General features: G+C 42.4%; 1 protein-coding gene across 6 annotated transcripts in view; it reads right to left on the bottom strand.

The window, feature by feature from the left end:
• SENP5 (SUMO specific peptidase 5) overlaps window positions 1–13152 on the bottom strand; it is a 68190-nt gene extending 55038 nt beyond the window's left edge. For all 6 annotated transcript variants that reach the window (XM_063107223.1, XM_063107208.1, XM_063107209.1 and 3 more), the window contains exon 1: window positions 13009–13152. The gene's annotated coding sequence lies outside the window, so the exon portion shown is untranslated. The remainder of the gene's footprint in view (window positions 1–13008) is intronic.
• Between the last annotated feature and the right edge of the window lie 355 nt (window positions 13153–13507).

A 13507-nucleotide genomic window follows, 5' to 3' on the forward strand; every position in this document is an offset into this window, starting at 1 on the left:
CATGAGTGGAAAATGCATTTAATACGCCTTAACCGACCAAACATTATAGTTTAGTTCAGCCTACTTAAATGTGCTCAGAACACTTACATTAGTCTACAGTTGGCCAAAAATCATCTAACACAAAGCCTATTTTATAATAAAGTGTTAACTATCTCATGTAATTTATTAAATATTATACTGAAAGTGAAAAACAGAATGGTTGTATGGGTACCCACTATGGTTTCTACTGAATGCATATCACTTTTGCACCACAGTAAAGAGAAAAATCTTAAGTCCACTGTAAGTTGGGGACTGTCTATACTAACAATATAAAAAGAAACTTGAAACCTACTTTTCATAATACTTAAAGGTAATAACACTGTGAGCCATCTAATTACAGTAGTCCCACCCTTAACTATGGTTTAGCTTTCCATGATTTCAGTTACCCGTGGTAAACTGCAAATATTAAGTGGGAAATTCTAGGAAAAATGATTCATAAGTTTTAAATTCTGAGTAGCATGATGAAATTTTACACTGTCCCACTCCATCCTGTCCAAGTTAAGCATCATACCTTTGTACCTGTGCTGTATACACTACCTGTCCATTAGTTGCTTAGCTGTCTCTGTTATAAGATCGACTGTCATTAGACTGACTGTCACAGTACTGGAGCTCTGTGTTCAAGTAACCGTTATTTTACTTAATAATGGCCCCAAAGTGCAAGAGCAGTGATGCGGGCATATTGATATAGTTGTTCTATTTTATTATTGTTGTTGTTAATCTCTTACTGTGCCAAATTTATAAATTAAATTTTTCCACAGGTATGCATGTACAGGAAAAAACAGTAATATACGAGGGTACTTCAAAAGTTTGTAGAAAAATAGAATTAAAAGATAATACAAATCTTTCTATGAATTTTTTTGAAGACCACTTGTGTATATACAGGGTGGTACTATACGTGGTTTCAAGCATCCACTGGGTGTCTTGTAACTTATCCCTTGTGGATAAGGGGGGATTACTGTAATAAGATGCTTATTCTATTACACACAAACAAAAACGAAGCTGCATAATTGTAGGTCCATACAAACTGACTGAAGAAGGGAAGAAAAACACATAATTCTTAAACATCCTACCAAAATTAGAGAAAATCACAGGGACTCAACCTTAAAAAGTTAAACTAATCTAACATGGTCTTGGTGATGATTATATCACCAATAATGCTGAACTTGTAAAAATATACAAACATCTATTAAATCTCAATTCAATAAATATTTGAGTTTCTAGTAATACAAAGGTACTGAGCTTTCAAACAATTTATAGTATAGTGGGACAGTCATTTGAATAAGTATTAACAAATGTGACACACATAAAAAAAAAAAGGCAAAATTTAGGGTGTTATAGGAATGTCTGGCAAAAGGGTCAGGGAAGACCTCTCTGAAGAAATTATTTTTCAGCCGAGACAAAGGATGAGAGTTACGACGCAAAAGAAAGAGATAAACAAAAGCCCAGGGGAGGGAACATAGTATTCCAAGGAACCGAAAGAACTTCAGTATCTCTTAAAGGAGGAGCTGAAGAGGTAGACAAGGAACAGAAAAACTACATTAATGACACTGCTACTCAAAATAAGGGCAGTATGAAGCCACTGAAAGACAAACAGGAGTATAAGACCTAACTTGTATTCTTGAATGGATTTTTTTTTTCGGGGGGGGGGGGCTGGCTAGTACAGGGATCAAACCTTGGACCTTGGTGTTAAGCACCACACTCTAACCAACTGAGCTAACTGGCCAGCCCTGAAAAGATCATTCTACCTGCAGTGTAAAGAATGTCTGGGAGAAGACCACAGCAAAGGAAGCCTACCGGCTATAGGTAATGTAGGCAATGTGATAGCTGCTTGGATTAAGGAGGAAACTGGGAGAATGCAGCAAAGTGAACCAATCTTGAGATTTCTCAGGATACAGAAATGACAGGATGTGGGGAAAGCCTATATGTGAGGGATAAGAGTTCTGGAATGAGCTACTGGGCAGACAGTGGTATCATTTATACAGAACCCAAATGGAGAAAGATTGGGGGGCAGATTACACTGGTTATGCCTTTTTGTTTTCAACATGTTGAATTTGAGGTGACTGTAAGAAATCCCAGTTGATGCATACTGTTGAATATACAGATCAGGAACTCTGAAAAGAGGACACCAAGGGAATTCCTGTGTAAGTCATCAGTTTATAGTAACCAAAGCTTTAGAAAATAAGATCACCCAGAGGCAAGACAGCAACACCCAAACTCCTAGGCAGGAGCCAAGAGCAGCAGCCCCCTCCACCCAGAAGCAGGTAAGACAGCAATGCCCAGGGTCCTAGGCAGGAGCCAAGGGCAGCAGCCTCCTCCACAGGAAGTAGACAGGAGCCAAGGGCAGCAGTCCTCTCTTCCTGGAAGCAGGCAAGACAAAACACCTGGGGTCCTAGGAAGGAACTGAGGGCAGCCCCTTCTGCCCAGAAGCAGGCAAGAGAGCATGCCCAAAACACCACTTCTGCATGGATGGCCCACCACAGCCACCACAGCCACAGCTGCTGCAAAAGCAGCTCAATGCCACAGCAGTAGCCACGACCACCGTGCAGGTGGCCCACTGGTCACTAGACTGCACTGACACGAGGAGAGTTGCCAGCAGGCACTGGAAAAAGAGGACATCTTTCTCCTCAAAGCCCAATCCACACTGGTAGAAGAAGCAACTGCTGTACCAGATGACCAGACATCAATGTAGAGATACCAGAAATACAAAAACCCAAGAAAATATGACACCACCAAAAGAATAGAGTAATTTTCAAATACAAGACCCTATAGAGCAGGAAACCCTTGAAAGGACTGAAATGGAATTCTGAGCAACAGTCTTTTTTTTTTTTTTGACCGGTAAGGGGATCACAACCCTTGGCTTGGTGTTGTCTGCACCACACTCAGCCAGTGAGCACACCGGCCATCCCTATATAGGATCCAAACCCACAGCCTCGGTGCTACCAGCACCACACTCTCCCGAGTGAGCCACGGGGCCAGCCCCTGAGCAACAATCTTAAGGAAACTCATGAAGATATGAGAAGACTCAGACAACATAAGCAAGAAAAAAAATTCAGGATATGAAGGAGGAAATTTACAAAGAGATTAATACCTTAAAAAAAGAATGTAGCAGAATTAACGGAACTGAAAGATTCACTCCAAATAAGAAACACAACCAATAGCTTAAGCAGCAAGCTAGAACAAGCAGAAGAAAGAATTTCGGATCTTGAAGACAGTCATTTCGAAATAACCGAGGGAGACAAAAAAAAGGAAAAAAGAATTTTAAAAAATTAAGAAAGTCTAAGGATCTAGCAGACAACCTTAAGCACACAAACATTCCAATCATGGGTGTCCCAGAAAGGGAGGAGAAAGGAAAAGGCATAGAAAACCTACTCTATGAAATAATAAAAGAAAACTTCCCAGGTATAGGGAAAGAGACACACCTTCAGACAGGAGGCTCAAAGATCCCCGAAAAGATGCAACCCAAAAAAGATTGTCTCCAAGACACATCATAGTCAAACTGGCAAAGCTCAAAGACAAAGAGAGAGTCTTAAAAAAAGCAAAAGAAAACCATCAAGTCACCTATAAGGGAGCACCAATCAGACTAACAACAGACTTCTAACAGAAACTCTACAGGCCAAAAGAAAATGGGATGATAGATTCAAAATACTAATAGAAAAAAAACTGGCGGCTAAGAATACCATACCCAGCAAGGCTATACTTCAGAATGAGGGGAAAATGGTGTATTTTCCAGACAAACAAAAACTGCAGGAATTCACCACCACAAAACCAGCCCCACAAGAAATCCTCAAGGGAGTCCTGCATCTGGAATCTGAAAATCAATAATCACTACCATAACTTCACAAAAAAGAACAAAACCCACTGGTACAACAAAAATGCAAATGAGAAAGAGAAAAAAATTAAATCTTACTACCACAAAAAACCATAATGACAATGTGATAATGCCCCTGCCTTATCTCTGATTTTAGTAATATCATTCTTCTGTTTTTCTTGGTCAGTCTAGATAAAGGTTTGCAAATTTTATTGATCTTTTTAAAGAATCAACTTTGGTTTTGTTGATTTTTCTCTACTTTTTTTTATTCCCTATATCATATATTTCTGTTGTCATCTTTGTTATTTCCCATTTATATCTGCTTTTCATTTAGTTTGCTCTTCTTTTTCTATTTTCTTAAGGTAAAAGTTTATTTGCTATTTTTTAATTGATTTTTTTATTGAATCATAATTGATTATACATATTTTGGGGATTCAATGTTGACATATATGGATCAAATCAATATTACTAGTATGTATACTGTTACAAATTGTACTTATTCTTTATGATCCTTGTCCAATCTCTCCCTATCCCCCTCTCCCTCTCCCCTTCCACCACTGATAACCCTAGATTCCTTCTCTCCCTCTGAAAGAGTAATTGTTACTCGGTTGATTTGTTGCCTAGATGATGCTGACAGGTGTGTTCAGATCCCCCAATATTGTCATAGAGCAGCTGCTTCTTCTGTCACTCTGGAATGGGCTTTGTGGAGAGGGACATCCTCTTCTTTTCATTGGTCTCTGCTGGTGATTCTCCTTGTATCAATGCACTCCAGTAGTGAGCGGACCACTGCATAGTGGTTGTGACATATAGCCACTTTCACGGCAGCCGTGGTTACTGTGGTGGGCCACCCACATGGAGTTCATGTTTTTGGCATGCTCCTTTGGCACTGGTGGTGTGCCTGGTTGTGGGCAGAGGGTCTGGTCCCCAGCATCATGCCCCAAGCCCCTAAAGCGCTGGCAGTGTGCCTGGTTGTGGGTGGGGGGTTCCGGTCCCCAGATTCTCGCCCCGAGCCCCTGGGCAGGCCCTGAGGCACTGGCAGTGTGCCTGGTTGTGGGTGGGGGAGGATCCGGTCCCCAGCTCCATTTTCCCAGCCCCCAGGTGGGCCCCGAGGCACTGGCAGTGTGCTTGTTTGTAGGCAGGGGGTCAGGTCCCCACTCCATACCCTGGGCCTCCAGGCAAGGCCCCAAGGCACTGGCGGTGTACCTGGTTGTGGGCAGGGTGGGGGTGGGTCTGGTCTCTGGGCTCCATACCCTGGGGACCCAGGTGGGGCCCTAAGGTGCTGGCGGTGTGTCTGGTTTTGGGCAGGGGGGGGTCCAGTCCCTGGCTCCATACCTCACGTCCCCTGGCGGCCCCAAGGCACTGGCAGTGTGTCTGGTTTGGGGCAGGGGCTCCAGTCCCTGGTTTCATGCCTCAGGTCCCCTGGCAGGCCCCAAGGCACTGGTGGTGTGCCTCGGCCGGAACTAATATTTTTGTCCTTTGCTTATTTCTAAAATGGGGGAACTTCCTGTGGAAACCAGTACTTGAGCTGTGTGGTTGAGGTAAATTGCTGCTTTGCTGCTGTTTCACTAAGGAAGGCTTTTTCTGCAGCTCAGGGTTTAATGGTTGACCTTAATGGTACTTCTGGCTCTCTGGAGACATGGTGCATGTGGGTTGTATAGAAACTGATCTGGGCCTGAGTTTTTTCATCAAACTGCACCCCATACAATTCTGTATTCCTGACCAGTCTCCTCTCAGAGGTCCTGCACTGACTGGGGGGTGGATTGGCTGTCCTTGCTGTATCCCAGTGTTCTCCCAGTGGGCCCGTCTCCCCCACTGCCCATGCTCCAAACACTTCCCATGGGACAGACTCTGCACTGGTCCTTTGTGATGACTCACCAGCTTCTGAATGGCTCTCCTTTTTCTGCTGTTCTGACTCCTTGCTCTTGCGTGGGTCCATGGGAATCCTATTAGTGGTCTTGATGTCCTGGGGGCCACCAAAGCCCTCTTCTCCCCTGCTGCCTCCAAGCAACTCCATCTGAAGAGCACAGCTGTGGTTTTTGCTGGCTCCTGTTTCATGCACTCAACAGCTCCAGCCTTAAAGTGGCCATGTCCGAAAACACTCCAAGCAGTTTTTTCTTTCTCTCATCATGGTTTCTCCTGCCTTCATGAACTCCATAGGTCTCTCCTCCTCTTCCCCTGAGCTCCAGCATCCCCAGCTTGGTTATTGTTACATTTTTATAATTGTAAATTAATTGATTTGTGGGAGAGAGTGACGCTGGGGACCATCTACTCCTCCATCTTGACCAGAATTCTGAAGGTAGAAGTTTACATTACTGATTTGAGATTTTTCTTATTTCTAATACAGGTGTTTACAAGTATAAATTTTCCTCTAAGCACTGCATGAGCCCTGCATCTTATAAATTTTGATATGTGGCACTTTTGATTTTTATCTTGCAGTACTCTCTAATTGCCCTATGATTTTTCTTTTTACCCACTGTTTATTGAGGAGAGTGCTGTTTAATTTCCACACATTTTTGAATTTTCTACATTTCCTTCTGTTATTGTGGTCATAGAACATATTTTCTATAATCTTAACCTTTTTAAATGTATTAAGACTTGTTTTGTCACCAAAATAAAAATAAAAGAAAATAAGATCACCTGGAGAGAATGTGTAAAAGGTAAAAGAGAATGCACCCTAGGGCAGTGTCCTGAGGAACTCCTGTATGTAAGAGTGAGGCAAAGGAAGAAGACTACCTGGTAAAAGAAAGTGAAAAGGAATGATCAGGGAGATAAGGTGGAAAATCAGGTAAATGTGGTATAAGGAAAGCTACAGAGTTTCTAGGAGAGAAACGGTGCATCAAAGGCTGTAGAGAAGTCATGCGAGATAAGGATTAGAAGTCTTCATTGGGCTCTCTCTTGCCCTGCCATCCATCATGTGAGACCCTGTCATTGTGCAGAGTTGCCACCAACAAGGCCCTCACCAAATGTATTCCCTGGACTTTGGACTTCTCAGCCTCTGAAACTGTATCTTGGTATCCATAAATCAGCTTCACACTGGCTCTTGCCTTATACCACCTGTTTGACCTTGGGGATTGAATCCTAGACCTTGGTGTTATCAGCACCATGCTCTAAGTGATGAGAATTTTTCAATCAAAGATTAACTATATACTGGTTCCAAAAAATATGGTAGTCAGAATGTATCTTCATATTTGTAAAAGATGTAATATCTCAGAATATGTACAAAAGCCAATTAATGTTGTTTAGAAACTGATACTAGCACAAGAACTGGAGTAAAACTCAGTATGCTTTAAAACCGAAAACATTGGGTCATTGTAGTAATGGTAGACGTTTTAATTTATGAAGGAAATAAAATGCGCTTAAATTTTCTTTAAAAAAAGTGTCCACTGGATTCTCAGACACTTTCAAGAGATTAGAATGAAAAGGACAAAAACCAAGATGGAGTAAAGAAGGTGATAAATAAAACTGCTCAAGAAGCTTGAATAAAGATGAGAGAGACAGGGCAGACTTTTTTTTTTTCCAATTTATTTCTGGCAGCTGGCCAGTACAGGGATCCGAACCCTTGATTTTTTTTTGTTTTTTTAAAATGGAGATGCTTGTATGTGTGTAAATGGTGATGGAGTACTTGTGGATAAAGACTCCAGATTGAACAGTCACATTTCATTATTACTCCTTCCTAAAACCCCATTAAGATAATAAAGAATTTTTTAAATTAATTTATTTTTAATTGGCAAGTAATAATTATGTATATTTATAGGGTACAATAGGATGTTTTGATCTATGTATACATTGTAAAAAGATTCAATCAAGCTAATTAACATATCCATCATCTCACCAACTTATTTTTTTGTGGTAAGAACATTAAAAATCTATTCTTTTAGCAATTTTGAAATATACATTACTATTAACTGTGATCACCATGCAGTGCAATAGATCACTAAAACTTACTCCTCCTGTCTAACTGAAACTTTGTACCTTTTGATCAAAATCTTGAAAATATAGCTCAGTTGGTTAGAGTGCGGTGTTATAACACCAAGGTCAAGGGTTTAGATCCTGGTACTGGCCAACTACCAAAAAAAAATTTTTTTTTTAAATAAGAAGGTTTTATCTTTTTTTTAAAAGATATTCTTTACAAAATATATATATATAATTTACATATAGTGAAATGTACAGGGTTTTAAAAAATATATATGTATACAAAATGGAAGAGAACAGCAGCAAAAATATTTTGGAAGTTGGAATGCAGACTGACTTAAAGATCTAAGGAAGTTATATCTCAAGCTTGCAAGTGAGGAAAGCAATCCAAACAACAGTACCTCAAAACAGGTCAAGAACTAGCAACAGAGTTCTACCCAGCGGTGTGAACAGAGGGCTAAAACAAAAGGACTGGCCAAACGACTTAGATATCCTTCCACACTCCACAAAACCAGCCAACTGTGCCTCCCCCACCCTTGCAGAAGCCTGTCCTTATTCTAGACTAGAACAGCACTTTCCAGTAAAACTTCTGCAAAGACAGAAATAGCCTATATCTGCCCTGTCCAATATGCTAGCCTTTGGACAAATGTGGCTATTGAGCACTTGAAATGTGTCTAGTGCAACTGAGAAACTAAGTCTAGTTTATTTAATTTTAATTATTTAAATTTAAATTGCTACATGTGGCTAGTGGCTACCATATTGGACAGCACAGCTCTACAGGGTAAAACAAAGGATTCCCAGACAAGAAAACATCTCAACTGATCCAGTTGAGAATGAGGGTATCATATTGAAAATAGCTGAGTTAAATGAGCATGAGTGTTTACATACCAAATGCTAAGACCTCTAGCCTTTCCCTCAATTTAGCTACCAGACTGCTGGCAGCCTGGCTTATACTCTCCAAACAGGAGACATGAAGATTTGTTTTGGGGGAATCTAATTGGCCCTAGAGAAAAGATACTGCTATCAAAGGTTCTCCAATAAAACAGTCCAGCTAGTACACCTTAAAATTGAAAACTTCCAAGCATGTGCTTAGGGCACATGTAATTAAAATTAAAAGCAACCTCCACATGGGGGCCCTCTACATTTCAGCCCCTATATTCATTCCCAGCCATGATGTTGTTGTGTTCAGGTTCACCAAATACCAGCATTCCTTCAAAGACAAAACACACACTCAAGGGAAAGAAAAGTAGGCTTTCAACTCTTGTTAGACACTCACTGACCTTAGGACAGCCCTTAGCCTAGCCTAAACAATCCTTAAGGGGCCCAATATTTGGGTGAAAGTTTGCAGTGAAGCCACTGTACAGGTTAATTCAAGCATCACTATAAAAAAGTTATTTCTCCTAGAGGTAAGATGACAGTAATAAGAATAGCAGTTCGGACAGGGTTACCCACCCTAGAAAAATGAGACAGAATAAATGAGTTTGTAGTAGTAGGAAATAAGAATTTTTTAAATTTCCTGTTGGCCTCAGAGGGCATGAAGGAAACATAAAAAAGATCAAGACTGGGAACTGCAGACTGCACATTTGTGCTACCTACCTAATTATGATACTTTCATCACATTCAGCCACCAGATATAGAGTGGATCAAGTATCCAATTTTGGTCTCGAGTCCTTACAGAGACAGAAGACTGCCTCAAAGACCAGCAAGTGACTTCTAAACTTCACTTTTCACTGGGTCAAGTTGTTACTACCCCCTACCCCTGCCTTTGTTTCAATGTTAAATCTGTAATAACAGTTTAGATTGAAATTGTGACCCTGGGTTTATACCTATCCTTCCTAAATACCTCTTCTTGAAAAGTCTGCTCTGTGAGAATCTGAAATTCAACATCAATTTTTAAAACTTCAGAATTAAGGTATTTCAGACACAAAACAAATTTAGAGACTCAGCTACTTGGTGTTTCACCTCAGACACATCAGATATCTCCTCCCCAGATTCTAATTTACAGACTATGTGCTAGTATGCATTATTTAATTAGGGAATTTAGAATGCCCTTTGTCATCTGATTACAGGAAGTCAACATGCTATAAACATGGTCATTTATAGAAAGAAAATAATTCAGCATCTGCCTTTAGAGGATCTGTGATGTAGGGTCCACTTCTGGCTCTATTACTAACCCAGAATAGGAACTACTGAAGCAATGAAAAGGCTATCGGGCCGAGCCCGTGGCACACTTGGTAGAGTGCTGCGCTGGGAGCGCGGCGACGCTCCCGCCGCGGGTTCGGATCCTATATAGGACTGACCGGTGCACTCACTGGCTGAGTGCCGGTCACGAAAAAAAAAAAAAGAAAGAAAAGGCTATCAAAGAATGAGAATATTTAACTCTGCCCAAAGACTTACTTACCTTAATAATTATGGAAATATTACCAAAAAAGAAAAAAAGAAATCACAAGGGTTTCACCATAAAGAGTAAGAAGCACTGAGACCACCTTACCAGTTGATCCTTTCTTGGTGTCTACCAAATTCTTTAAATCGGTGATACAGTACAATTTAACCAAAAAAAGAAAAAGGGACTAATAATTCAAGGACATGCTTAATAAAGCAAATGCCAAGAGGCTCTGGTTAAATCAGATGTTTATAAGGCAATTAGAGAATCATGGAACCCAATTCTCAAACTGAGCTCCACAGGAAGCTGGCTAATGCTATGGATTGGATGTTCACCCCCTCAAACTCACTGAAGCTTAATCTCCACTGACAGTTTTAAGAAGGTGGGAAATCCTACTACGGTAGTTGAAGGGTGGGCCTTGAAGAGGTGATTAAATTGTGAGGACCATGCCATAGTAAATGTATTAACCATTTATAGTTTAATGGTAGTCATGGGCATGGTTCTGAGGGCTTTAAAAGGAGAGCACGTGAGATGATGAGTTCTCTCTCTCCTCTTTCCTCTCTCCCTCTCTCTCTCTCTCTCCCCCTTTCCCTCCCTCCCTCCCTGCCTTTTCACATGTGACACCCTGCGTTGTAAAGTCACCACACCAAAGAAGGCCCTCACCAGATGTGTTCCCTGGACTTTGGACTTCCCAGCCTCTGAAACTATAGGCAATAAATATTGTTTCTGTACAGATTACCCAGTTTCAGGTATTTCTGTTATAAGCAACAGAAACAGACTAATACAGCTAATGATACAAAGTAAGTCGTCATGAATACCAGGATGGAAGAGGGAGGGAAAAAAGCCTGTCTATAGAGCACTGAGTTTATAAGCCAAAACAAAAGCAAAATATTCTTAAATTGGAATTTTTCCATAGTTTTTAAAGGTTTAGCATAAAACCCTACCAGAAATTGATTTACAAAGTGATACAATCTTTACATAATTCTTCCAACAAACAAACCTAAGCAACATTTATTAAGAAATTTTTGCGTAACATATACTACTTCCATCGACAAGCATTAAGGAATCTAACTGCTTAGGAAACTACAAAAACAGAATTACACAGAGTTACTAACTTAAAGGCCTTTTTTTTCTTTCTGGGCTTAAGGCACTATAAAACCTTAAATACTAGTATTGATTTAAGTAAGGTTACTTATTAAGTAAAGGAAGAGGAAGAGAAAGAGATAAAAATTAAGAAGGCAGCAGACTAACTGGGCAGACACTTACTTCATCTCTCTGAGCCTGTTTATAAACTAAAATGTGAAACCCCATCTACATCTGTTTCCAAACCATGAGCATCACCAGAAAAGCCTTTTTAAAAACACCAGTACCCAGGTCCTACTTCAGACCAACTGAGGTAGGGCCCAGGCATCTGGGGGTTATTTTAATTCTCCAATTGATTCTAATGCCCAGCTAAGCTTTGGAACTACTGGATTAAATGACCCTCAAGGTCCCCTCTGTATTCACAACTTAGAATTCCAAATTGACAATTCTGGGTCAAAGGAACTGAAGATTGCACTTAGCTATATTCTGCACAGCAGCCATCATCATGCCCCACTGAAGAAAGTAAAGCATACTTAATTTGCCTGACCAAGCAAAGGTAAGAACAGGTGCAATCACTGACTGCATTTCCCTTTCCTCCTCCCCAAACACCTGTCTAACTTGGGGTCCATTAAACTACAGAAGTGGTGAATATTATCTCCAATACAGCGAAAGGTATATCCTCAAATTTACTTAGAATTGTAATGTCCTGACACAAAGAGTTCGAGTTCCTGCACTTATTCTCTACACATTTTCAATTAACATGAAATGTTTTAGAGGCAAAGTGGGGGGTCCTGAGAAACATGTGCAAAGGATTCCTTCTAAAGTGGGTCAAGATGTGAAATGAAGCCCCTCCCAGCTTTCCTCCTAGAAAGGGCCCACTAGGCAAACAAAATTGATTTGTCATCCCTCACAAACCCATAATGTTTTTATCAGTAAGCACAAGACATCTGGGTGACTAGGAGAATCTGGTTTCTTCCTGATGCTACCCACCCAAAGCACAGACTGCAGTTAGCTTCTGACTACACAAGAGCCTGGCATTTCTTCTGGCAGTCTTCTCCATACCAAGCTTAGTTATTCTGGGCAAAAATAATTAGGAACCTACATGTAAGTGTCCTGGATATTCTTAAACCGACTTTAACTAGATTCCCAAAACATTTCATGACTAACGTTCTGCTTTCTTCATTTCATTTAATTCTCCTAACTAATTTATGTAGGTATAAGAAAACCCCACTTTACATGCAGTGAAAAAGGTCAAAGTGTCTAGCATGAGATTAGAAATATTACCAAACGCGGTAACACAGAACGGAAAAAATCCTCATGTTCAATGGTGTCATAACCTTTCACTAGGAAAGGGTCCCAGGAGTGTGCGGGAAGGAAGCAAGGCAGGAGGCAAAACTGTCCGAAGAAATAAAAATCCTTGCCTCCAAGACTGCAGGAGCTGGAGGGCCTCTAACAGCAGCTCTTCCCCGCAAAGCTTTCCCAGCTTCAGGAGGAGCGGCCGGGGGCGCTAGCTTTCTCGGTGCCTGCGTTGCACAGATGAGGCTGGAGAGAGAGCGGAGGGCAGCGGTCCCTCGGGACGAATTCCCTCCCCGCCACCAGAAAGGCACACTGTGCGGGGGAGAAACTGCTGCCTCCGGCTCGGGGCGTGGGGGAGGGCAGGGCTCGAGGCCTCCGGGCCGGGGCGCTGAGCTGGCGCGCCCTGGCGCGGGAATGGCCAGCCAGCCCCGTCAGGCTATCGGTCCGTCAGTCATTCGGCCGACTGGACGCCCGTGCTCCCGCTTACCTACGTCCCTCGCTCCTGGCACCTGTCCCGCCGCCGGCCCATACGCTGCGGCCGTCGGGACTGCGGCCCCGCCTTCGCCAGCGCTAAGGGAAGCCCCGCCAGCGAGGAGGTGTCCAGCCCGCTCCCAGAGGCCGCGGCCGCCAAGCTTCCTCTGGAGCCGCTGCTGTGACGCCGGCGCTCACTTACTGCGTCACCTCCTCCCGTGCCCTTCCGCCTGCGGCCCCGCCCGCGCCTCGTGCGCCTGGCCCGCCCTTGGGGGCGTGGCTCCGCGTCCCCGCCTCCGACAGCCCGCGGGCCCAGCCGCGTCGCCGGACCCTCACACCGTCTCCGCCCCGCACTTCCCTCACAGTCCGCGAGGGCTTGTAGCAACCGTACCTGAGGAATTGCGGAGGCTCTACAGAGCGCGTTTTAAGACAGCCTCTTCTCAAGTTTTTACCCGCAAAGAGCTGAAGCGACCGCAGCTGTCACAGGCCCCGCCCTCGACTGATTCCCTTTACCT

The sequence above is a fragment of the Cynocephalus volans genome, chromosome 1, assembly GCF_027409185.1.
Source record: "Cynocephalus volans isolate mCynVol1 chromosome 1, mCynVol1.pri, whole genome shotgun sequence".
NCBI classification, from domain to species: domain Eukaryota; kingdom Metazoa; phylum Chordata; class Mammalia; order Dermoptera; family Cynocephalidae; genus Cynocephalus; species Cynocephalus volans.